This window comes from Ornithodoros turicata, chromosome 3 (assembly GCF_037126465.1).
Source record: "Ornithodoros turicata isolate Travis chromosome 3, ASM3712646v1, whole genome shotgun sequence".
NCBI lineage: Eukaryota > Metazoa > Arthropoda > Arachnida > Ixodida > Argasidae > Ornithodoros > Ornithodoros turicata.
In genome coordinates this window covers 32,946,219-32,956,129 of record NC_088203.1, presented here as the reverse complement: position 1 = coordinate 32,956,129, position 9,911 = coordinate 32,946,219, and the positions used below count along the sequence as shown (strand labels likewise).

At 45.3% G+C, this 9,911-nt stretch overlaps 1 long non-coding RNA gene across 1 annotated transcript; it reads left to right on the top strand.

The window, feature by feature from the left end:
- The first annotated feature begins 1,253 nt into the window (after positions 1–1,253).
- LOC135390172 (uncharacterized) lies at positions 1,254–4,195 on the top strand. The gene is made up of 3 exons (XR_010421748.1): positions 1,254–2,041; positions 3,142–3,215; positions 3,296–4,195. It is a non-coding gene; the product is annotated as an uncharacterized LOC135390172 (long non-coding RNA).
- The last annotated feature ends 5,716 nt before the right edge of the window (positions 4,196–9,911 follow it).

Below are 9,911 nucleotides of genomic sequence, written 5' to 3'. Positions count from 1 at the left end.
CTGCGAATGAGCGTCGAGAGGCTGAAAGGAAGCTGCGGGTCGTGAGTGTGCCGGGGTCCGTGCACAGCGCAGGGCGGTCCCTGGAAGCCGTCAAGCGATTGTCGGCTAGAGGATCGTATGACCAGTGAGCGGTCGGAGCGTTGCATGGTCGTCTGAACCGGTACCGTGGAGGGGGGCGGTACGTAAGCGGTCGGCGAGTCAGTCGCTAGGAGAAAGGCAGACGTGATGCTGTCGTCGTGAGCCGGACGGTGAAATGCTGCACGGCTGCAGAGGTGGGCCAGGCTCCCACAGCTCCCCATAGAGCCCATAGTTTGAGATAATTCAGGCAACACTGGACATGCAACCAATGAAAATGAACTATGATGCCTACCTTTCGGCCAATCAGGAGTCTCTCAGTCGGGCTCGCCTTTCGGCCCGGTACTGGCCAGTACTGGCTACCATCGGCTTTTACTTTTACTGGTTTTCATGCCCGAGGCTTGTTATTCCGTATTCCAGAACAACTAGGCAAATTTTTGACAAAATACACATTTATTTGAAACATCGTACTGATTCAATAGTCTGACACAAATATTCACCGTGCCTACAGAGTCCAAATCGTTGCGTTCGTTGACCAAGTTCGAACTCGAAAAACACACACACACTACTCCCAGAAGTGAGCGACGCTCACACGAGTGCATGCGATTTCACGGTGAGCATCTCCTTTCGTTGGTTGCAGTGCGAAGGTTTTAACGAAGCGGGCAATGCTTGTCGCACGGACACCGAATCCTGTCTCCGTTGTGACTGCATTTGAAAATGCGACGGCGCTCACAAGTGTTCCTCAGGCGTCAGCTCACCACTGCATTCCAGTTCTGAACTCGAGAGACTGTTCGTACGTAGGATACTTGTGTCGGGGAAACATCAGAACACGCGCTGGGTCACTTTGACACACGAACAAATCTGGGACGCGAGACGCCGCTGCCACTTCTCTCCCTTCTCTTCTCGTAACTGCCCGCCAGACAGGCAGCCCGCGAAAGAATGCTCTTTTGAACCTTTGCCAACCAATAGCGGAGCGCGCAATGTCCTTCGGCCAATGGGTATCAACTATGATGCCTGACGGAGCAATACCACGTGTTTATGACGTGCAAACATTTTTTTTAGAGCCGCGAAGTGGGGGAGCTGTGGGGGCCTGGGTGGGCGGGGCCGTGCTGGACGGTGAGGCGTGAGGCCGCAGACGGAAAGGCGCTGGGTACGTTAAAGGGTCTCTGACCAGAAGCTGGAGAGCCTTTACCGCAGTGGCTACCGATAGAATACACAAAAGCAACTTCACATACAAAAATGCATGCCTCAACACCTCGTAGTTTTCGTAAACTCGAATTTTGAACATCGCGGTTCACGCCGACGCTGGCACACCTAGCGTCAAACCAAGAAAACGTACGCATATATAGAAAACTCATCTGGTCATCCCACTGGGATGACGTCAATCGCCCATGCAATCAGCGCGCAGAATGCCGTCACGTGATCGAGCACTACAACAACAACTTTCAGCAAGAACCAACATTTTTACGCCGATATACTGTTGTCACAATGTCTGGAAATAAAAAGTATGTATATACTTCGAAATCTACGACCTGTTTTATAACTGCGATAATCCAATTAGCGACTTCCGTGGAAAGAGGAGCTACGAGGCTACGAGCTACGACGACTTTCGGGATCCAGCGCGCAATTTCACTGCGTTAGCGTAGTGTGTGTATTTCCAAGTTTTCTTTATTTATATCTTTTGGAACAACGACCAATTTATCGAGGTACAGCCCTTACTTCATTTGACGTGCCTCGGTTGTGTCGTCAAAGCGAGATTTCTCGGCGGGCATTCAGTTCCGTACGATACTGCGCGTTCAACCGCAGCGGCAGGATAATACCGCGGCGGATTTTGCCAATCATATTTGAAGAATGCAGACTATGAGACGGACCCCTCAGTTTGAGTGCAAAGAACCTCCGCCTACAGCAGTCCGCAGTGCTTTCCTTGAATCTATCTTCCAAGACTGTTGCATCTGGACGTGACGAGGTTAGTGTCTTCTGTATAATTTATACAGTGATTACTCTCCTTGTGAGAATTACGTTGTGGCATGCAGATGTTAGGAGACCATTTACGCAACAAAGAAAAATACGGATTAAAGAAAATTGAAGTTTACGCACTAAATCAAAAGATTACTGTACAATTCTGAGTGTTGTTGAATGCAGCCATGCCAATGCAGTAAGCAACATTCACAGTACGTAAAATGAAGCTGTGTATTCAGCATCTAGATGTAACATAATAATTGTCACAGCAGTGTGCACCAATGTAGTTCATGACTTCCTTGGACAAGATGTGGAACCAAATGTTGGAAATACAAGGCAGGGATCAGGTACAAGTTTTCTTCTATTTGTTTTCCTTATAATATTCAGCATACTGCACATAGTAAAGAAGGGTTCTGGATTCTAAACCAACGCAGTTGAAATCCTTAATTTACCCCAAGCTGTACTATTGTTGTCTAATCTGGGGAAACACCACAGAGGGCAACTACGATAAAATTGCAGTGCACAAAAAAAGAAAGAAAGAATGCCTGGTATACGACAACCATGTCTACAGGCTGTCTACAGGTGCAATGTGCTGGACCCTCGTTGTAAAGAGGCCCAGCAGGGGTGCCACTACAATCCATCCATCCAGCCCCTCAGCTCCTTCCAGACATGTAAAATACAGTAGACAATGCGTTCACTTGGAAATCAGACATTTACACAAAATTGCCTTGCAAATTCAGGATCTTTTAGAGCCATCCCAAACACTTGCCATTACGGTATGAAATCTATCACTGTACCACCTTACAAGGTTCCACTGCTACTGCAACTACAGAAATCAGCAGAAACTGTTCCTCTTCCGAACAATTTTTTTCAGCTGATTGGAAATGGCCTTCCTGTGTCCAGTTTCAAAACAGAGTTACACAAACTTGTTGAAGTGTTATTAGAGACAGTCCACTCTGTTATGTATTTTTGTGTGTGTATGTGTGTGTGAAAATGTGGACAGCTCGGTGCAATTGTGTATATTATTTATGTGGTTGTGATTTGCTGTATGCTCGTAGTGGTAATATCTGTTATCGCATTTATATGGCTTTTTTTTAACAATGTTAGGGTGATGAATTCATGGAAGTGGAAGGAACAGGAGAGGAAGACATCTGGCAATGGTCATGACAGTTGTCCGTCAGGTACTGGACCAATTTTTTTTATAAATGTGGTATATAGCGTGAAGTTGTTACTAACCAAAAGTTTTTTGTTCCCTTTAAAGGAATCTACAGGTGGTGAGCATGCGTAAGGAATTGACATATCTCAATACAACTTAGACCTGCCTGTTGCACATGAGATGTGTGACTCTACTTACACACACAAGCTTCTGCAGGTTCGATGCATGTATATTTTGAAACATGAAAGACAGAGTGCTAAAAATATATCTGAGGTGAAAAATTGAGCAGTTCACTGCAGTAATTCTATAGATTTATTTTCAGCATTTTGGGAAAAATATAGTGATGGCAAGATTACCTGTGTTGTACTGCCAGACCATCTGCCGTTGGAGTTCCATGTCCCAGTTATTATATATAATAGCTGTTTGAGGTTATTACATATTTATTATGCAAGTTTTGTACCTGTGAGTTCTTGTAAATGTGCTCTGTGGTGATCATACTGGACAGAGAGCTATGCCTGTATAATAACAGTGACTAATGTTCTCCTGCCCATAAACCTATTCCTAGGGTACATCTGCACCCTTGGAAGTCACTGGAGAGGCGTGTTAGCTTAGCTCAATTGGTAAGGGCCCTGGATCGGTAATACAGAAGATGTGGATTCAAGTCCTACTACCGGCTAACCTTTCTAGTGACTGCCTTCTTTCATCATTCATTTCTTAGGCACTTGATGCTTTGTATGTATTTGCCTTTTCTATGTGTTCCAGTCTCAGAACGTCAACTGCCATGTTCAAAAGAAGTGGAAAATGCCTCTGCAATCTGGAACCCATCCCAACATCTCTTAATCGACAAAGTAGAATTTGTACAGAACCGCACGGTTTGTTGCTCGTGATTATCATCCTTTTTCCAGCGTCTCAGCCATTAAAGCCAAACTCTTTCTTACTCCTTTGATTACCAGATGAAAGGTATCACGCCTGGCATTCTTTCATAAGTTATATTACAGTCACACTCCTCCCTACCCCACTTACTGTCAATCCCCTCACAAGTTACTTCCAAGACTTGATGACTCGCACAAAGTACTTGCTCCACCTACGCAAACAAAAAAATTCCTCTACTCTCCGCACCAGCTGATGGTGTCAAACTGGAATGACGTTCCTGCCCACATAGCATCAGAACAAAATGTATCGTCATTTATTTCCAAGTGCTATGATCGTTTTTCAGATCGAATGAATTTCTTTGTGGTGAGTGAACAAATTTTGTTTGCATCATTTTGGTATTTGTCTTTTTTGGATAAAAAACCTCCCGCATTTATGTAAATCCCTTCACAAGGGTGTTTAAGTAAACAAATGAAATGAAGAACTTCGTGATACTTTCATAGTTGGAGCATTTTTAATGCATATTTTAAAACAGTGGCTGCTAAAAATGTGTCAGACACCGTTACAAAGGCTGCCGTCTGTATCAGGTGAATCATGATTTTTCCCAGAAGCCCAATAATGTATAACGCTGCATCACATATGCTATTTTGGAGCAATCTCTGCAGACATATTATGAAGATATTATCTGAGTGCCACAATAAACTATATGAACCACATTTCATGTTACATCATCTTCGACCACAACATGCCTATTTGAATATTTGAGCAGCCCAAGATACAAAGCTTGGTTCCTCAAGGTCTACATCCTACTCGAACTGGGTGTGCACTTTGCACACAAAAGGAAAATTGAGAATGAAAAAATGGCTAGGAAGCAAGCGAACTGGGGTTTTACATCATGCATGGAAGATTGAGGTTTTCGATAGTCAACTTGTGTAATGAGCACTTCTGGAGGACTGAGAGCAGGAACCGAGGTCACACGCAGGGTAACCTGCATAACAGTCTGATTTACTTCCACATAAAAATACTTGAGGTGCTTAAACAATACTATTTGGGTGCTATCAGACAGTAAGAGTTCAAACACTTACGACATATTGACTGAATGGGTGGACAAAAGGATGCATCAGAACAGGATTGGATTTGTGTCTGTGGTGGAATTGAGAGCCCAATGTAATTCTTACTAGGCGGAGCAGGGTGATGAGATGGTGCTTTGTGTCAGGGGTCAGCACAGTGGTTTATCCAGAATCCCAAGCATGGAGGAGTGTTGAAAAAAGTTCGAGGGGAGGGGGGGGTCATTATTATAGTTGCATCATTACCGACATGTGTCTACAGCTGAAATTGCAAGGGCACCCCCTGTAGGGGGTACTTCCACCTAGTATCTTGGGTATTTAAAGCATGTAGTAGCCACTATGGGAAAGGCTTTGCGTATCCTGTTCACCGCGCAGACTGGTATAACGATTCTCTTGTTTTTTTCAAGTCTGTGCAACATCCATCTCACGAACTGTTGGTATGTAGTGTACATATCTATTTCCTGTATGAGACACGCAAGCTTTGAACAAAGCTAAAGCTAGTAGGACGCCGAGTATTAATTCAGCTGCACTCTTTCTGAATATGTGACGAACAATAACGAAAAGTTCAGAAAAACTATTTTGTATTGAAACCAACCAGCATGATTGTGCACGAGATACGTACGCTTCTTACTTGTGAATATGAGCGCTAGGTTCGTGCTGCCCTCGAAGTTCTAAATATGCTACTTTAAGAGCAGCTCCTTGCAACATAAGCACTCGACTTCTTTCGGCATTATTATGCAATGAACCACTCCGGCCCCTTTACACGGCGCCGTCAAACATGAAATTTACACAAAACTGTTCATGTGCTTCATCGTGATCGATGCTGAAAGCTCATCTAACAGTCTGTCGTTGGAACTTCCTCTTCATGCTGAAGTCGATTCGCGGCTCAACATTTCAAAAGCAAGGCCTCCAAACTCTGCTGCACGTAGCAGGTGCCTCTCAGCTGCTGAAAGGTAGCTGAAAAGCTGACTTGTCGACTCCGCTGTGCTTCCGCGTCCATATTGAAAAAGCACCCAGCAATACGGAAGTTGCGGAAACCTCCCGAACTTCCGGTGTGGACTTTCCACCAATAAACGTCGCGGGCGTTTGACGTCATACACATGGGAAAACCACTGCATAATAGCTAGAGTTTTGCGCTGATCGCACGAGTTGAGGGCAGAAATCGAAACCGCTTTTCGGCTCCTTGTTTGGAATAGTTGGCGGCTCCGCAGAGACGAAACGTTTCAGTTGTAACTTGAGGGCACCATGTAGGTTCGTTATCCATACAAACAACGACGTTGACCAGGTTCTGGTCAGAGACCCTTTAACGGCGAGGTTTGCAGGCGGTGGGTCCATGTATAGGGCGCTGTGGTAGTTCTCGTCGAAGGCGTCGTCAGGAATTTGGGATGGTAAAGAACCGAATTGCTCCGAACATGGTGTTCGTTGTTCGGGTCACCAAATGTAGAGCAGGTGGAGTTCCTCTACATGAGCTCCGACCGGCGATGATGGTATGCCACGGAGAGGCGATGACGGTGGCCTATCTCCATGGCCGCGCCGGTGGAACTGAACTGAGGCAGGTGCTTCAGGCGCGTGGCCATCTTCGTCATTGTCCACGGCCCGCTACAGTATTATTTTCGGTTAGATATCGATGGATGACCGCAAGTTGAAACCAGTTTCCGAGAAATGTACATGAGAATGTACATTTGTAGCGTAAAATCGGAGTATATCCATTGATAGGAAAGCTGAAAAAGTGGGTGGAGATACAGGTATAAGCATGACCCATTTAATGGCCAGATTCCCTTCTAATATACGGCTCTGGTTCAATGTAGGGAGCCTCCATGGATTGCTGCGGGGACGCACATGGAGGCTCCCTAGTTCAATGTAGAGTCACTGTACTCTGAGTACGGTACACTGTCTATGTCACTGTTTCTCTGATGCACATTAGTATACATATCTCTATCAAGTGTTCAAAGTATCGCACCTGATGAAGAAGGGACTCCGTCCGAAAGCTTGTTCTTTAGTAACATACATTATTTAAATGTTTTAATCTCTTTGAATACTTATCTTCTATTACCGTCTTCGGTGTGAAACTTTCAATGCAGGTTCACATCGCTGCAAAGAACCGTCTTCTACGTTTATCTGCATAACCTGGGATCACCGTATTTAAAACAAATGACGTCACATGGTACCACAGCGCCACCAACTTGAAAGTCTGGAACTACTATAGCAAAAAATCAATAAGTCACAAGAAAGCCACATTTAAATATGGCTTCTCATCAGGGTGCCGAACCGCAAAAAATTCGGGTTCGGTTAGGGTCCGTGTTGCTTGGATTTCGTCCCGGTCCAGTTCCGGTTCGCTGCGCCAAAAATCGAAACCGGTTCTCAATACGGTTCGCAGTCCCGAACTGGTGCGCGAACCGGTTCAAAACTTCCGTTTTATAGTTTCCATAAAGCTCATTTTATTACGAAATGTGTGGCCGATAGCTTATAGAGTCAGTAAATAGGGAGCGGAGAAGCGAAGCCAGCCAAGGAAGCTCCCATAGCCGCAATGGTCCATGGAAAATGGAGGGCATCCGAGCCACGTGATCTCCAGGAGCCATTCACAGCCAGGGAAGGATAACGGACGTATTTTGGTTACCGTTTCCATTTTCGTTACTGCTATATTTCGTTTCCGTTATCCATTTCTGATCCCGGCCTTTCAATTTCGTTTCCGTTACGTTTCCGTTACTGTTTCCGTTAATGGAACAGCTGTTACGGAGCTGCAGGAGGACAGCCCGTCCGGCTCTATCGCACCCTGTTTTGCAAAAGTGCTGCTTCGGTGTCACGCGTACACACTACACAAGTAATTTTACGTCGTTGGGATGCAAACATCTTGCAAGATCAAAAATAATAATAATAATTATTAGAAATGTGTGAGCTTGTCTTCAGTCACTCGGAGTCCAGCAACTCAAGATGGGCGCGCAACCTTCATCCAATGTCGCATTTATAAGCGGACCCTCTCAGTAGTAATACCGGGTGTGTGCAGAAAAACGTGACCCACATTTAGGCACATAGCTTGTTGCCTACCTAACTAACCAATTTCCGGTGGCGCACGATGGCACATTTATGCGTGCGAAATCTGCAGAAAAATTGTGGAAGCCATACTCAGCTTAAAAAATAAACGGAACAACCAAAACGTCGGCTTCCGTGCATCAGAATAGGGCAACATGGTGGACAACAGGGTGTACGTGAAAGGGCAACATGGTGGACGTAGGAGAGTTGTGTTCAAGTCCCGCTAGGGGAACTATCGGTGCCTAAATCGAAACGATGTCTCACATGGATGCTCATCGGCAGTACCCCTAGCGGTGCCTGCACATAACTCTCGTGAGACCGAAATGCACTACCATGCACTGTCATGACCGCCCTATTCTAATGCATGGAAGATCCTATTTTCGCGCTCTGTTTATTTTTTTACACTGAGTATGGCTTCCAGGATTTTTTTGTAGCTTCCGCACGCATAAATACACCGTCGTGCGCCACCGGAAGTTCCTATCGGCTAAGTAGACAACGAGTTACATGTAAAAATGCGGGTCACGTTTTTCTGCGCACACCCTGTACTGCCATGGCCACGGTGAAATGAAACAAAAAGTACAAAATACCTAAAAATCGTAGGCTGTCACCCTCGTGCTATGGTGGAGTATAGTCATGTGTTGATGTCATGGAGTTATGGGGACTGGGGCGAGGTAAGCGACGGATGCACCCTCGAGATCCAAAATTGCGCTTTGTGTGTAGTATTTAGAGCGTTGCAAGGAAAGGAGTCATCAAAATACAAAAGCGAAATATGAAAAGTCACTCAAATGTCATCGCACAACGGGAATAGCCATTACCCGAATTCAATACCGGACGATAAATTCGTTTCCGTTTCTGTTTCCGGTAGTGGAGGACCGTGGTATGCGTTTCCGTTTCCGTTATCGTTACCATTTCCAATTTCGGTAATATACCGTTTCTGTTACCATTACCGTTACCCTTCCCTGTTTACAGCACTCCCGGATCCCAGGGCGCGACTGAAGTGTGCATGCGCAGACCACCCGCCTCTGCTAACCTCCTCCCCATTCTATGCTAGTGTTTCTTGTCTGCTCTCGCTTCTCCAACTTCACGCGTTTTCTTTGCGTGATTTCTAGTAACGTCGTAATGCGTTGATCAAAGTTGTGGAACGAAAAGCATGAAGGTTTATGACTCAACATGGTGGCAGTTCATGTTCTGAGGCTGGAACACATAGAAGAGACAAATAAATACGAAGCCTCAAGCGCCTAAGAAATTAATGATGACTCATTCAAGACTCAAATTTATTTTCATTCGTAAACTGTATAAAAAATTAACACTACATACACATGTCTTGCCACAGGCTTCACCGGGCATTACGCGTCCGAACAATAAAGTGCAGTTTAAGCAAATCAGTCCACATATCAAGTAGGTAGAGGTGAAATTTCTGGCGATGGCCACAGGAACAATGAGCTGTTTCGCTGCAACGAACACACATCGAGCTGTTCTTTTCAACCCAACTCTGGCACAAGAGGCAATCCAGTGTGAAGTGGTCGCCGCACAACAGTCTACTATTGAGCACAGTCTGCCAGGTCATTTAGCTGAGGGTGTTGTGCACAGGCAATCCATGCTGATTTCCTGTTTGAACATCAAAGCGTACGTGTCACAAGCGCTCGTAAGTCACAGCAAATGAATAACTGCGACGTGAGGGACAACGAGTACGACCAGAACGCGTAATCGGATTAGCGGCATTCAAGCTGTACAAATTACAGCACCGCACAGTG